This window comes from Chlorocebus sabaeus, chromosome 8 (genome assembly GCF_047675955.1).
Source record: "Chlorocebus sabaeus isolate Y175 chromosome 8, mChlSab1.0.hap1, whole genome shotgun sequence".
Taxonomy (NCBI): domain Eukaryota; kingdom Metazoa; phylum Chordata; class Mammalia; order Primates; family Cercopithecidae; genus Chlorocebus; species Chlorocebus sabaeus.
The window spans coordinates 79450982-79468077 of NC_132911.1; the positions used below are offsets into that span (position 1 = coordinate 79450982).

The 17096-nt window shown below is 34.1% G+C and overlaps 1 protein-coding gene across 2 annotated transcripts in view; it reads left to right on the forward strand.

Annotated features, from left to right (window-relative positions):
* HNF4G (hepatocyte nuclear factor 4 gamma) overlaps positions 1-17096 on the forward strand; it is a 156879-nt gene that overhangs the window by 72660 nt on the left and 67123 nt on the right. Inside the window, exon 1 of one of the 2 annotated variants that reach the window (XM_008000929.3) lies at positions 5340-5459. The exons of the other annotated variant lie outside the window; for it this stretch is intronic. The gene's annotated coding sequence lies outside the window, so the exon portion shown is untranslated. Of the gene's footprint in view, positions 1-5339; positions 5460-17096 lie in introns of those variants that run through there. 2 annotated transcript variants of the gene reach the window in all.

Here is a 17096-nt window from a genome sequence, read left to right on the forward strand (position 1 = left end):
CAGTGACTGGGACATAGAATGAGCTCTGTAAACATTTGTTGAGGAAATGAACAAATGAGTGAATTGCAAAGCACTCTCTGAGCACTTTTGACATAATTTCATTGAGACTCCACCAAAAACTTATGAAGTAGAAACCATATTTATTACATTTTATGGATAAGGAAACTAAATTGTAAAGAAAGAAAATTGGCCAGAGTTATATAGTAAGCAGACAGCTCCAATGTAAACCTGACATCTCTGAATGTTGTGCACAAGTTCTTAGCCGCCAATTGTAAGTGCTTGTACTGAATGTAACTAAGATAACTATATTTAAATGGTCAACTTTGTAGGTCAAATATGCAGAAATATTACAAATCTTTATATTAATTTGTTAATAAATTTATAACCATGTTAAATTCTGAAGAAAATATATAAAAATGGAAATGGTGGTAGAATTGCACTGGTTCGTATTTTTTGCGCACAATTCTACATTTCCCAAATTCCCTATACCAAGTACTTATCATTTTCTATAAAAAGGAAGAAAACCATTAAAATCTATTCACCTTAGCATGTTGGAGCTAGGTTTCAAGTGTAAATATTTTGACATCAAACTCCAAAGAGTTTTCACTCAGCAAAAGAGAAAAGTTGATCACTCTCTTGCGAATTGACCCGCAATTTACAATTAATTTTTCTGAACAATTTAACCCAAAATCAATGTCAAAAATGTATTTTAAAAATTTTCAATGTAAAATTCTATGTAAAAAACTGCACAATAGCTACATTAAACCTATACCATAGAAACTGTTAATTAAAACTTTGAGCTGATTGAATATATTTCTTTCTGTGCATAACTTTTATGCTTTTTGACATCTCCCTATCACCAATACTGACTAGCAATCAAATTTATATCATTTAGTTTTAAAGATACCTATTTTATTTATTTTAAACTTCAATACTTAAGATAAACTTGCCTTTCCAAAATTAATTTTGTTTTTGAAACGCACCAAAGCAACACATAATTTAAAATCTATCTCTATATATTTTCTCTTATACTTTTTATTTTGGTTTACCTTCCAGTGATTACTGCCTTGACTGTCCCTGGTCTTGAAGTAAGTACATATGAACAAGGACCCTGAAAAACTCTGGGCTCAAATTGCTCTAGTTTTTAAGATAATTTTGATGGGACAGGGGCATGTATTTTAAGATATAGCATTTGATAGTCTTTGTAGTCAAGTCATGCTGCTAACACAGATTCTAATGGCTGTTGCAGACACTAGCTTCCCCACTAGGTCTGCTCTAGCTGCCAACCATAGTCTTCATCCAAAGCATCAGATGTCAGCCCTGAATGATTATATAGGGCCAGTTTTTATTCAGGCCTTAATGTCAAACTTATGGATGAATGAATGACGGAATGAATTACAATCCCTGCCTTAACTGGATTCTTAATTTCTAGCTCTTCTTTCTTGATCATCACATTTGACTTCTTGACCTTAACCTTACAAATGAAACTGGCTGTCCTTCCTAAGGACATTGTCCCTGTGATCGGCCTTGGCCAAATAATTTTCCCTTAAGTTTTCTGCATGTCTTAAGGTATAAGCCTTCATTTTTCCTCTTATAGAGACCTCAACATGCTTTCTGCTTGAACCTTAACAGTACCTTTTGTTATATTTTAATAACCAGATTTGAGTAACCTGATTTGGTCATCTTTGTTTTCCCTTTGTTGATCATATACATATTGAATCTGTGTAATGTACAAAGTAGTAAGCTAAGTCTTTAGGAAGAAAATAGGATACCTATAAACAATAGTCCTTCACACTTTAGTTAAATTAGTAATAATTACTGTAGTAAATCAATTTCATATAGAAATCAATTTCAGTTCATCTGTACCTTTGTAGATGGAAGCTGACCAAATTCAAGCAAAAAACAAACAAACAAAAATTTTCTACACTTAAAAGTTTAAAGTTGATTTTGGAATTTCACTTTCCAAAAGTGAATTTTAAAACTGAGTAGCTGGGCATGGTGGCTCATGCCTGTAATCCCAGTGCTTCGAGAGATTGAGCCGGGAGGATCTCTTGAGCCCAGGAATTTGAGACCACCTGGGCAACATAGTGAGACCCCCATCTCTACAAAAAATAAAAAATTAGCTGTGTGTGGTGGCATGTACCTATGGTCTCAGCAATGTGGGAAGCTGAGGCAGGAGGATCACTTGAGCCCGGGAGATTGAGGTGGCAGTGAGCCATGATCACCCCACTTGCACTCCAGGATGTGTGACAGAGCGAGACCCTGTCTAAAAAATAAAAACGTAAAAAATAAATAAGAAAAAACTGGGTAAAGTTAAAATTCCACTTATTCCAACAATTTAAAAATTGGCAAAGATTAAAAACCCAGTTGTTTACTCATTTCTGAATAATATAAATGCTTTAAAACTCATTTTGACAATCTTTATATTCCACTATAACAATATTTATCTTGGGACAGGCTCCTTTTGCCAACTTGCAGACAGGTTTTTCTTTTACATGTATCTGTATGTGTGGATCAGCGATTCTTTTTTTTTTTTTTTTTTAAGTTTAACATGCCGTTGGCTCTAGAAGCTGCCATGTTTAGGACTTTCAGGATAGATACATATTTGATCTTTTATATTTATTGTTTGGTTTGTAAACATAATATCACTGATTTGCTCAACAAATCTTTAATGGCTTCCAATCATTCATGTAAACAAATCTGAAATTTTCTGTCTAGCTCTCTCTAAACCCTCCATAAAATGTCCCACTCTTACTATCCAATCACACCTCTCACATATCCTTTCAAACACTAATTATTTGCCTTTCTTCAACCCAAAAGTCTTCTTTTCTTTTGCCCACCAATCAAAATCTACCTATTTTTTAAAGCCCACCTTAGAACCGGTTTCATGATCACTCCAGTTCTCAATTGTAAATTTTCCTCTGAATTTCAGGACTAACTAGAATTAGAATAATTTCTTTTCTCACTTGTTGATGCTAATTAAGATTATCAATATTTCCCTCCACAAAGATTGACTCCTTGTATTAGTTCATTCTCATGCTGCTATAAGGACATACCTGAAACTGGGTAATTTATAAAAGAAAGAGATTTGACTCACAGTTGCTCAGGGATGGGAGGCCTCAGAAAACTCATAATCATGGTGGAAGGGGAAGCAAACACAGCCTTCTTCACTTGGCAGCAGCAAGGAGAAGGGCCAAGGAAAAGAGGAAAAGCCCCTTATAAAACCATCAGATCTCTTGAGAACTCACTATTACAAGAACAGCATGAGGGTAACCATCCCTATGATTCACTTACCTCCCACCAGATCCCTCTCACATGTGGGGATTATGAAAACTACAATTCAAAATGAGATTTGGGTGAGGATACAGACAAACCATATCACTCCTTAAGGGTAAGAGCACTGTTTTATATTTTTCTTTATGTCTTTAGACTCTAGAAACAAGGGTCACTTATTAGGGAGTTTAGAAATCGCTGCTGTTAAATGTAATTTGACAAAATTGGTTGTTGAACTTTCTTTTCTTTTGCTTTTTTTTTTTTCTTTTTTGAGATGGAGTCTAACTTTGTTGTCCAGGCTGGAGTACAGTGGCATGATCTTGGCTCACCGCAACCTTTGCCTCCCAGGATCAAGCAATTCTCCTGCCTCAGCCTTCTGAGTAGCTGGGACTACAGGTGTGTGCCACCATGCCTGGCTAATTTTTTTGTATTTTTAGTAGAGACGGCGATTCACCATGTTGACCAGGCTGGTCTTGAACTTCTGACCTCAAGTGATCTGCCCACCTCAGCCTCCCAAAATGCTGGGATTACAGGCATGAGCCACTGTGCTCAGCCTCATTGGACATTTTGGACCATAAGCTTAGAACCATACAATCTTTCTTAGGACTTAAAAGCATTAGGGACTTTAGGGATTAACATAGGAAATTCTTCATTTTACAAATGAGAAAACTGTGATTTACATGGGGACAGTCTGGATCAGCCATTGTTAATAGCCTTTATCTCAGTATCTTTGACAGCCTTTCTCATTCTATTTCCTCAAATTTAAAAAATGAAATATAGAGAGTGTGATGTTTTCTGTCTGTTAAAACGTATGAAAAGGCATTGTTTCCTCCTTGGTTTAGTCAGAAAAGCAGAAAACACTTCAGGAGTTTGAAGTAGGAGGGATTTAATTCCAGGAACAAAATGCTCACAAAACTAATGGAAGACCTGGAGAAACAGAATTCAGGAAAGACCACTGTTAGCTTTTATGCTCACCACTCACTTTGGTGAGTCAAGAAGCTCCCAGCACTGATCAAAGAAAAGGCCTCCAATATGGAGGTGGCTGATTCCAGAAAAATAACCCAGAAGCCACAATAGCATCTCATATTTGGTAGAACCACGTGTTTATTCACCTGCAGTTACTGGAGGAATGGTAAAGCTCCTGCCTTTCTTCCACCTTCCAAATTTTACCTGAGTACTTCTAAATGACAGAATCTGTTTTGGACAGGAAACTTATTTTTTAATGTATTAGCATCTTAGTTATTTATCTCAATAGTTTGGTGCCTTTCAATTTAATGGCAAATATTCCTAAACATGTCAATAGCTCACAAATTATCAATCTGCTCTAATACTAAACAGTAATTGATGTTTATAATAATAGAATTATTAGTGCTGGAAGACACTAGAGATAAACTGAACCTCATCTTCTCATTTAAAAGACTGAAGTCACATACCAATGGTGTTAAAGAGCCAACCTTTTTGACCTACCTCCATGGCCCAGATGGAGTGTTTTCCTGTTATACTTGTCTCTGAATTTGCCTACTGCTTTGTACTTACATTCAGTTGAACTCTATAACTTTCTGATTTAATAAGGATTTAAACTACCTAATTATTTAGTGCTAAGACCATAGTTGAGTTTTATAAGACACTTCAAAAAATTGTATGTGGGGACATACACACAGGTGTAAACTAAAAGGGAGTTTAGATTGCTCATTGCTCTTCCAAGGTGAAATCACCATTTTATCTGATGACTTACAAATGAAAAATTTGACCAAGAAATCTATTTAGTCAGATTTCTCAATGTCGTGAATGATCCTCCTGGTAACCAGATATTATGTCTGTCATGACATGACCACTTATTTCATGTTGACTTGTTGTTCTGTATGGAACTTCCTGTGGCACTAGAGTTTTCTTAAGTATAAACCATTCCAAAATCACACTGTTATTATGGGTTGCTTTGTACTCAGACTCCCTAGTATTCCTTTTGGGCTATTGGTCTTTCAACGTGCAGTTAGGGGATTAAAGTAAATCATTTAATCCATGCAGCATGTCACTCAATAGTATACTTTTGGAAATTGTTTCCACAGGAGCACCAGCGAAAGCAGCCAGTCTGAGATATTGACACTATAGAAAAAACTGACAGCTTACTCCTTGTATTGATTCTACTCTTCTCTACAAATATAGACTCCGTTCCCTACCGCAGCCTTGTAAGTGGTGCCTGCTGAGGCTGCTAAATTGCTTTGTAAATTATTTATTACTTGGACACCTTGTAAAGATCTCTTTCCTTCTTGTCTGACTTGCTTGTGCTTTCATACATACTAAAGGTCTCAAAGTGTACACTGACCACAGCCTTCTTAGGAAATCCTTTCCTTCCCATCGTTTATTACAAATAATGGTTTTCCTTGCCCATATTATGATTATGCCTTTTGTCATTGGTTTTTATTTCTGATCTATTGCTTACAAAATATCATAAAAGTTTATATGCACATGTTTGGAGGCTGGCCCTGGGCAATTAATTAGCACATTCTCAAATTAGAAAGTTTGAAGTACTTAAAGAACATTTATTTAATGAAGGAAAAGAATTTCTGTTAATAAAAACTGTTTATCACAGCAAATGCACATCTTTAATTTATTCACACTTATGTAGTAGAGTCAATGTTCTGAAAAAAGATGGCAAGTATTTTCTCTCTTCCCTTGATTATTTCTTCTTAGGTTTTATTTTATGATTTTCTGAAGAATTTTAAAAATGTTCATAATGTAGATAATAAAAACAATATTTTTTATCCAGTAAAAAAACAATTTGAGCAGATTGTGATTGTTCACTGTCAGCTAACTGAAACCATATACTCACATATAAAATACTCAATGGAAAATGTCTGTGCTTAATAATTTGCATTTTCCTCTCTCCCTCTCTTAGCTTCCTATATTAGTCGGCTCAGCACTAGTATAAATTTGATGATTTAGGCCCAGAGTTATTTCACTGCCTCTTAAAGTTTGGAAATCCAAGAAGCTACTCCTCTCATCCATCCCTCAAAATTCATTAGTTTGTGTTTGGAAAGTACAGGGTTTTCAATCTCGTCTCTGTCATTTATGAGTTCTGTGACTTTAAGTAAGTAAATTAGCCCTCATAAACATCAACTTCTACTATGAAGTAGTAATAATAATAGTAATTATATCTATCCTAAGGATTATTGGAAGAATAAATGTGATATATTTGGAGTGTTAGAACAGGCATCTATTAGGTATCAGTGATGTTTACAACATGTTGCTGATACAAAATATTTTTACTTAAGGATTTAAATTTATGATAATTATATTTTATACAATACCAATAAATACATGTTGAGAATAAAAAATGTAGTTAGTAATTATACACTAAAATCATAGTATCTTGTAGGCAACTTTTTTAAGTCATAGAAATTTGAGAAGCACAAAAACGCACTTCTAAAATCACTGTAATTCTTTCTCTTTTCTTACCTTTTTTCTTTTTCTTTTCTTTCTTTTTTTTTTTTTTTTTTAAGACAGGGTCTGGCTCTGTTGCCCGGGCTGGAGTGCAGTGGTGCGATCTCTGCTCACTGCAACCTCTGCCCCCCGGGGTTCAAGCAATTCTCATGCCTCAGTCTCCCAGGTAGCTAGTATTACAGGCATATGCCACCACAGCCAGCTAAGTTTTGTGTTTTTAGTAAAGAAGGAGTTTCTTCTCCATGTTGGCCAGGCTTGTCTCAATTACCTGACCTCAGGTGATCCACCCATCTCGGCCTCCCAAAGTGCTGAGATTACAGGCGTGAGCCACCGCATCCGGCCAGATGACTGTAATTCTCATTGAAATGGGAACTGCAAGTGGCTTAGAGGACTAAGGATTAGACCATGAAGATTTATAAACAGAAGAGTCCAGCTATTTCTAGACAGGCCACTGTGGTTAAGAGATGGGCACACAAAGAACAATGCTTGACCCAAACAAGTGGTTTTAGACAGTGAGGCCCTTAGCCAGAAGCTTGAAGTCTGTTTCAATAATATCCTCTCCAGGCCAGGTTTACTCCAGAGCTGGGCTGGTTTTCTTGTACACTGCTTTGTGCCAGCACATATTGCTATGACTTTATTTCACTCTTCCCTTGCATACTGAAGGTAATCGCCTTTAAGATGAGTTTTCTACACCTGTTTTCATACTCAATTCCTGGCTTGAAATGCTTCTTAATATTATTCCAATGTTTCAAGGCCCAGTTCAAATGCCACGTCCCCACACTGATCTAGTCACTCTTACTACCACCTGCTTGTTTCTTCCTCTTCTAAATTCTTTCAGTATTGATAGTATGAATTACCCTAAGTAGTGTCTGAGATCAGATAGAGTGTTATCGAGTTTAATAATTGTTTAATGTAAAACTATCTATTTAGCTAGAAACCTGTAGGAGAGGGAGGAATCTTAATGTAAGATTAAAGGAGAAACCAAATGCTGGTTAAAGCAGAGTATTTTCAGATAAAATTCACTGTCTAGCACCAGATGGGAGCATTATCCTGACCCCTCTATGTTTGCACATTTCACATATGTGTCCCATTCTCACCAATAATGATGGCCTTCACCACAACTTCTTTGTAGATTACATAACACTTGCACATAATTTATCTCATTTATTCCTGAAAGCAATTTTATGAGATGGGTCTCTTTATCCTCATTTTCCAGAGAAGAACCAAAGCCTAGAAGGGATTACAATGATTGGTCTTGAGTCACACTGAAGTCCATTACTTTTATTTTCTATCCATCCCAGCTGACCTTACACAGTGGCTCATCCCACCGTCACAGAAACCATTCGAGGAAAGCCAGAAAGATATTTCTGACTTTGATTTATAAGCAAGGAGGCTGATTTCTCTTGAGAAAAAGTGAAAGAAGAACTTCTCATCCAAGCAGTCTCTGTCTTTTCCCTTTTTGGAGCAGGGAGAGTGCAATTCTCTAAACAATAATATTGGTTTGACACAAAAAACAAGTGGAAGTCTGCACACCACTTTGTGCAAGAAATGCATGAGGGAACAGAGTTGGAATATGACTGAAATATATATATATATATATATGCATATATGCATACACACATAAATACATATGCAGTCATATACATATGAATCATAAAATACTTAAATATGTGTGAAAATAGGTATTGACAACATGTATATCTATCTTATTTTATATACATTTAGTAAAATTTGGGAAGAAGGGAAAATCTCATCATTGGACCAAATTTGTGGTAAACAATTTCAGAAAAGAAAGCAAGGTATATATCTGGAGGGAAAGGAACTATTAGACTGAACTATACTGAGTAGACTGAGTTTCATGTCCTGGGAAGAAATGAAGGCTGGTTGGACACGGGCTTCCCCATCCTGAAGAGTGCTTAGAAAAAGGCGTGCTTTCTTTCTCACAAAATGAATAATTGAGGCAAAAGCTATAAAGGCATATATAGCAAAATAGCTTTGCCAAATGTTTATACCATGGATATTCTCAACAAAAGTGTAAGAGATGGTCCATTTGACTACATTCTTATAAATTCTTGGTATTGTAATTGAAAATAATAAAATGCTAGTTGGAAAAGTTAAAAAATTATTGTTTATAACGTTAAGTTCAGAATGAAAATTTTCTATATATTTGTTTACTAATTGCATTTCTTTTTCAAAAAAGTATACTTTAAATATATTTAAATTTTCTGTTTTATCTATTTTAACATCAGTGTTTTAAAATCAGTTATGTAAGCTTCATAGTGTTTTTTACCTGTTTAAGCAATGTTTGGTAAGCCTATATCATTCCCACTGATGATTATATATAAGAATTAGAAAACTTCTTTGCTGAATCTGTTAATTTTATTAAGTCTGATTATGTTTTTATTGTTATTCTTTTTCAAAAAAAAAGTTTAAAAATCTGTCCCAAACAATTGGGGTACATTTTTTTAAATTTTCTCTGTTGTTACATTTTCCACTGCAAGCAAATTTGCAGACATATACATTAATGCCAGTAATAGAATCTAGTTTCCATATATTAATATTTTTTCAGTGTCATATCTCTGAGCAGCATTGTATTGCTATTTTAAATAGTAATAGTATATATTAGGAAAACTGAATGATTTTAAACTTAGAGTTCATTCACAAAATTTACTAAGTTCATACTTTGCTGAAACAATTGTAGAGAAATCAGAGTTGTCTAAAACATCAAACCTTTCTGCAAAGAGAAGACAGTTAATGAGATTACAAATATGTATTCAATACATTAACAAGCAGCGTGAAATAAATGACAATAAAATTAGACAAAGTGTTGTTTTCACAGAGAGTAAGGAAAAAAGCCTCCACTCTCCCATACAACACACACACACACACACACACACACACACACACACAGGTTGACAATACACAAGGAGACTAAGAAAAAAATCACGTGATAGACATGTGAAAATTTAAGTCATTTTTATTGCCTGAAATAATGAGATGAACATTAATAAGGTCTTTTATTACAGTTGCATAAATTGGGCTTTAATTTGTGACCATTGAGAATACTGCTCCAGACTAAGGATTAAATTTGTTTTTATTGAATGTAATAAATAAAGATTACACATTAAAATATTATGAATCACTTGCATTTAGAAACAATCTTATCAAGGACCAGTATTGTGGTTTATTAGTTCTTGAAATTATTGCCTATATTACTGCCTTGAACATAATAAGTGGTGATTATTTTTTTTGAATGAATGAATGGTAGCGAAATGTAATATTTGAAAGGATTGAATTTTAGGTAACACCAGTAATAGCGTATGTAGAAATAAACATACATTAAAATGCAGAATTATAGAAGAATATATTTATTTAACAACAAACATCTCTACTTTATAAAGGTAACAAAAACAGTGTTTATTTAAATTGATTTTGAATTACGATCTGCTATCTATACGCAAGGTGATGTTTTTGGTGTTAAGGAAACTATAGCTTCATAGTTTGGTCTCCATCAATTAGTAAGTGATGCCAGTAGTACACTGGTATATCTCAACAAATAACAAAACATTGAAGACAGAATAAGATGAATATGATAGAGAAAAAATGGCAGAGATTTTGGAACAAAATGACTTTTGTTTATTCTATTTATGTGTTTGCAACTGATTCACAGATTATGTTTCTAAAACTTACAGTATCCTCCTACTCTTCTCATTGTGTCATCTTTGAAATCACCAACAATGGTATTTCATATCATGCAAATTGTGTCATCTTTGAAATCACCAACAATGGTATTTCATATCATGCAAACTCATACAGAAAACTTTAATACAATTGTAATATCTCTGAAATTTCCATTTTTAATATCCCCATGTGATGGCATTCACTATTATCACATTTATTATAGTTGTTAATGATGGGAAGTTATTATATTATAGACGACTTTGGATTACTAACTTGTAATGTTTCTGTAGGCCTCAGAATTCACTGAGCTGAGGAGCTAACAGGATCCTGACATTTAATTGTTTCTGCCTGAGCTTTCTGTCAACTTTGGAACTTGTGTAAGGCAAGTGTGATAACATACATAAAGACAGAACACTTTTAATTTTTTTTTTTTTAAGACAAAGTCTCCTCTGTTACCCAGGCTGGAGTGCAGTGGTGCCATCTTGGCTCACTGCAGCCTCCACCTCCCGAGTTCATGCAATTCTTGTGCCTCAGCCTCCCAAGTAGCTGAGCCCACAGGCCCATGCCACCAGGCCTGGCTAATTTTTGTAGTTTTAGTAGAGACGAAGTCTCACCATGTTGGCCAGGCTGGTCTTGAACTCCTGGCCTCAAGTGATCTGCCCGCCTTGGCAGTTTTAATTTTTTATAACAAAATATTTGATACAAACACACACATTACATATGCAGTATAAAGAATAATACTGAGATAGGCACAATATAGCTCTTACCTTAATAAAGAAATGGAACAATATCAATATTTCTACATTTTTTGTCCCTATTATTGATCAATTATTTATTCTCTCCCTCTTCAACAAAGTCTTTAAATTTTGTGAGCTATTGTATGATAGTTATGAGCAGGTACTACTAATAACTAATAACTTAATGACAAAATATCCATCGGAAAAATGTAATATCAAAACTAATATTTCAAAATCTGTTACTTCTTTAAAAGTAGTGCATATTTAAATCCAATTTTAATATAAGTAATATGCAAAAAATTTGATATATCCAGATAATTATTCTGCAAGAAGAGTAAATCAAATTTACCATAAAATGTACTTCTTAAAGATACTTTTTAAAAGTACTATTCTAGTTACGGTTATCCTTTATTCTTTTTTTCTTGTCATGAGCTCTTCCTGATACCTACTGGCAGGGTTCTAGTAGCTTCCTGAATATATCTTAATATAATAATTTTTTTCAACTCAGTGGATGTTACATTAGCTTCACAACACTAGAGGTCTTTTTGTTTATGTTTCCTGAGTCCGTCAACCCTTAACTACTCACTTAAAAGCCTGACGTTACCAGTTTTTCTCAGGGTATTTTCTTTTTTTTTTTTGTTTTTTTTGTTTTTTTGAGACAGAGGCTCGCTCTGTCCCCCAGGCTGGAGTGCAGTGGCGCGATCGGGGCTCACTGCAAGCTCCGCCTCCCGCGTTCACGCCATTCTCTTGCCTCCGCCTCCGGAGTAGCTGGGACTACAGGCGCCCGCGGCCACGCACTACTACTTTTTTTTTTTTTTTCCTTCAGTAGAGACGGGATTTCACCGTGTTAGCTAGGATGGTCTTGATCTCCTGACCTCGTGATCCGCCTGCCTCGGCCTCCCAAAGTACTGGGATTACAGACGTGAACCACTGCGCCCGGCCTCTCAGGGCGTTTTCAAGCTGCTAGTTATTTTAAACAGTCACCAGAATTCTCCATTTCATAACTTTCAGAGGGGATTTACTCCAAAATGTTGGATTTCTTAAAGAATCTTGCGTCTCTTCTTACCACTTAATTTATAAAAAAAGAATCTCTCTACAAAGCTCAAGAACATAACTGGTTGTCATGAAGGAGCTCCTATAATATTTGATTTTTATTCCATGAAAATTAATAAGACTACAACCAGAAAAGTGGAAAAAAGGACATAGAAAACATAGAAGCATATGTAGAAATTATAACGAAGCAGCATCAAATACATTGTAACTATACATATATATATATATGGCATTACAATACGCAAAGAAAGGTTTTGCTATGGTTCTGATGACTGTCTAAAGTTTATGACTATGAGAAATGCAGTTTTTGGAAAAATGAAAAGCAGCAGTGTCTACTAGATTTAGAAACATTATCTTAACAACAAAATGCAAATTTTGTTGCAGAAAAGATATTTCCTTAGTTCCAATGCCCTATGATTCAGAAAAACCTAGTTGAGTAGGGTCTACAGCCCTTTGCTTGTTCCTTCCTAGCTTTGATGGGGTATGTAAATGCTGTGTAGAGGAGAAGGGCTTGAGGACTAAGGACCAAACAGGGTTGCATATTCTCTCTGTTTTAAAACAAAATCTGTTTTCTCTATTGGCAGAAAAGGTGTGTGTTTGTGTTTGTGTTTTGGGGTTATTAAAATACAATTAATTTTGTCAGGCAGAGGACACCACATCTGATTCCTTGTAAAAGGAAGTCATAACTGCTGGACACATAGAGACCAGGAGAGGGCTAGATACTATAGAGAAATTAAATGAAGTATAAAGTACAATGTATAATACATCTAATAAATAATTTGTTGAAGAAAAGGTCAAATAGTTTTGACCAGGTGCGGTGGCACAGGCCTGTAATCCCAACACTTTGTGAGGCCAAGGCAGGCAGTTCACGAGGTCAGGAGTTCAAGGTCAGTGTGGCCAACGTGATGAAACCCGGTGTCTACTAAAAATACAAAAATTAGCCGGGTGTGGTGGTGGGCGCCTGTAATCCCAGCTACTCGGGAGGCTGAGGCAGGAGAATTGCTTGAACCCGAGAGGCAGAGGTTGCAGTGAGCCAAGATCATGCCACTGCACTCCAGCCTGGGTGACAAAGCAAGACTCCATTTCAGAAAAAAAAAAAAAAGATAAAACGGTTTCATGTAGCTACCGAAGACGAGCAAATCATTATAAATTCAAGGCAGAAAGGCTTCATTTCATTTCAACTCGTATTATCATCAAATGCCTTTCTTCCTAGTTGTTCACTGATCTTTCCTAGATATCATGGATTTCTTTACAGTGCTGAAAAAAGAATCTCCCCAGATATTTCTATGTTCTCAGCTTTTGTTACTGTAGATTAAGAGTTTATTTTTAAGATTCCTAGAATTTTTTTTAATTAAAAGAACATTGTTATGCTCTGATACAGAAAGTCAGTTTAGAAACTAAACTTAAATTGCATTTAATATTATCCTGATGTCTTTGATTTTGTTATAAAATATTTCAAAAAATGTACAAACACTACTTAAAATTAACTGGAATATTATTAATATAGTATACATATTAATAGAGACCCTGCTGAAAACTTTAAAAGAAATTTGAAGTATTCATCCCACAGGAAAGTGCTAGGAGATTTGGGAACCACAAAGAATTTTTAAGTTCCCTCATAGGATCCCTATCAACACACAAGACAAAAAAAAAAATGCTTAATGCAAGATATACATATATTCTTGTCTTAGCAAAATTATATATAAATCAAATTTCTCTAAATGAATAATATTTTTCTAATTATGACTCCTCAAATAATATTTGAGGTATATTATTCAAAACCCATATCCAATTTTTGGGTCTTCTACTAACTTGTTTGAAGTTAACAAGCAACAAAAAAGCAATGAAAGCTCACTAGGAACAGTGAAGTTTCATAACAAATTTGATAATCTGAAGAAATGGGCAAATTACTAGGAAGACACAAAGTATCAAATCTGACTCAAGTAAAAATAGCAACTCTGAATAGGCTTATAATATGTAAAATAATTAAATTAGTGATCAAAAAAATTCCCACAAAAAAGCCCAGGATTGTATGACTTCACTGGTGAATTCGAGCAAATATTTAAAGACAAATTATCATAAATTCTTTGAAAACACTTCCAGAAATTGAAGAGAAGGAAACACACTTATTATATGTGGCCAATGTTACCCTGATAACAAAACCAGATGAAGACATCAAAAGAAAAAAAATGGACAGACTAGTAATCTTGTGAATGTAAGTGCAAAAAATCCTCATCAAAATATACACTAACAAGGCAAATGCAACAACATTAAAAAAAAAAAAAAAAGGATTATCTTCCATAATCAAGTGGGCTTTATCTCACAAATGAAAGGGTGGTTCAACATTTAAAAATCAATGCATACTAAAAGAATAAAGAACAAAAACCACATGATCATCTCAGTAGAAAGAGAAAAAACATTTTACAAAATACAACACACTTTTAAGAAAAAACACTTAAGTCAGAAATACAAGTAAACTTTAGTAACCAAATAAAGTACATTTTTTGGCAAACTCATGTCAAACATCAAACAAATGCTGAAATATTTGGAGTCAGGGACAAGATAAGAATGTCTCTTTTTGCTACTTCTATTTAGCATTTTACTGGAGGTTCAAGCCAGGGCAACTAGGCAAGAAAAAGAAAGAAAAGGTGTCCAGATTGGAAAGGAAGAAGTAAAACTATGTCAATTTGCAGATGACATGATGTTTTATATAGAAAACCCCAAGAAATCCCTTAGTAGCTATTCAAACTACTAAATGGGTTTAACAGAGTTGTAGGATAGATACAAGGTTAACGTACAAAAATTAGTTTAATTTCTATACATTAGCAATCAACAATCAGGTGAAATAAGAAAATAATTTCATTAACAATAGCTTTAAAATAATAAAGTACTATGAAACACATTTAACAAAAGAAATACAAGACTTGTACACTAAAAACTGCAAACATTGTTGAGAGAAATAGAAGAATTACTTAATAATTGGAAAGACATCCCATGTTCATGAATTGAAAGATTTAATATACATGTAAGATGGCAATACTCCACAAATTGATCTGCACATTTAACATAGTCCTAACAAAATTCCAGTTGTCCTTTTTTTTGCAGACCTTGACAAGCTGATAACAAAGTTCAGATGAAAATTCAAGAGACCCAAAATATGCAAAAAACAAAATTTAACAACAAAAAGAACACAGCTGAATGATTCACACTTTCTAATTTCAAAACTTATGACAAAGGTACAGTAATTAAAGATGTACAGTCCTAATATAAGAATAGATATATAGATTAATGAAATAGAATTGAGAGTCCAGTGGGGGGAAAAAACCTCATAAGTTTATGATCAATTGATTTTGACAAGGGTACAAAGACAATTCAATTGAGAAGCAATAGTCTCTTCAAAAAATGGAGCCAGGACAAGTGGAAATTTACATGCAAAAGAAAAATGTTGACATAACATACAAAAATTAACTAAAAGTGATCAATGACACAAATGCAACTGCTAGAACTATCAAACCCTTAAAAGAAAACATATTCATGAGTGTGTATTAGGCAATGGATTATTAGATATCACACTAAAAGCACAAACTACAAAAGAAAAAATAAATTAGACTTCACCAAAATTAACCACTATGCTTCAAAAGACATTATCAAGAAAGTGAAGAGACAATTTATCGAATGTGAGATAATGTTTATAAATCATATGTCTGAAAAGGGTCTAGTATCCAGGATATATAAAGAACTCTTACACTGCAGCAATAATACAATGAAAGCTCAATAAAAAATGGGCAAAGGATTTTAATAGGGGTTACTTTAAAGACGATATATAAATGAACAGTAAGCACATGAAAAGATGTCCAACATCGTTAGTCATTAGGAAAATGCAATTTAAAACAATGAGAAAATGCTTTACAACTCCCACAATGACTATAATGAAAAAGGCAGAAAGTAACAAGTGTTGGTGAGGATATGGAGAAACTGAAATCTCATATATTACTGGTTGGAATGTAAAATGGACAACTGCTCTGGGAAATATTAACAGTTTTTCATGAAGACAAACATAGAGTTACCATATGATCCAGCAATTTCTCTTTAGAACATGTACCCAAGAGCATTTAAAATATATGTTCATATGAAAAATTACATAACAATGTCTATAGCATTGTTCATAAAAACTGAATAGTGGAAATAATTTGTATTTCCATCAACTAACATATAGATAGGAAAATGGATTATATTCATATAATAGAATATCATTCAGCCATAAAAAATGAAGTGTTGATACCTATTACAACATGGATTAGCCTTGAAAACATTACACTAAGTGAAACAAGACACACATGCACACAAAATATCGTACAATTCCCTTCAGATGAAATGTCCAGAATGAGAAAATTTAATAAAGAAAGAATATCGATTAGTATTTTTCAGGGGCAAGGTGAGGGAGGATGGGCATGACAGTTAATGTATATTGGCTTTTTGAGGACTGACGAAAATGTTCTGAAATTAGATACTGGTACTACTTGTACAACTTTTTGAATATACTTAAAGCCACTAAATTATAAATAAATATAATAAGCATATATATACATATAAAATATGTTTATAGTTTATTATATATAATTATATTAGAATTTATCCTGGGAAATTTTAATAAAAAAGACTAACAAGGGAAGAATAATGAATAGTACCAGATTTTAAAACATATTATAAAACTACAGGAATTTTAAAAGTTTACAGTCGGACAAGGTGGCTCATACTTGTAAATCCCAGCACTTTGGGAGGCCAATGTGGGGGGATCACTTGAGGCCAGGGATTTGAGACCAGCCTGGGCAAGATAGGGAGATCCTGTCTCCACAAAAAATAATAAAAAAATGATCCAGACATGGTATGCACACCTGTAATCCCACTTAC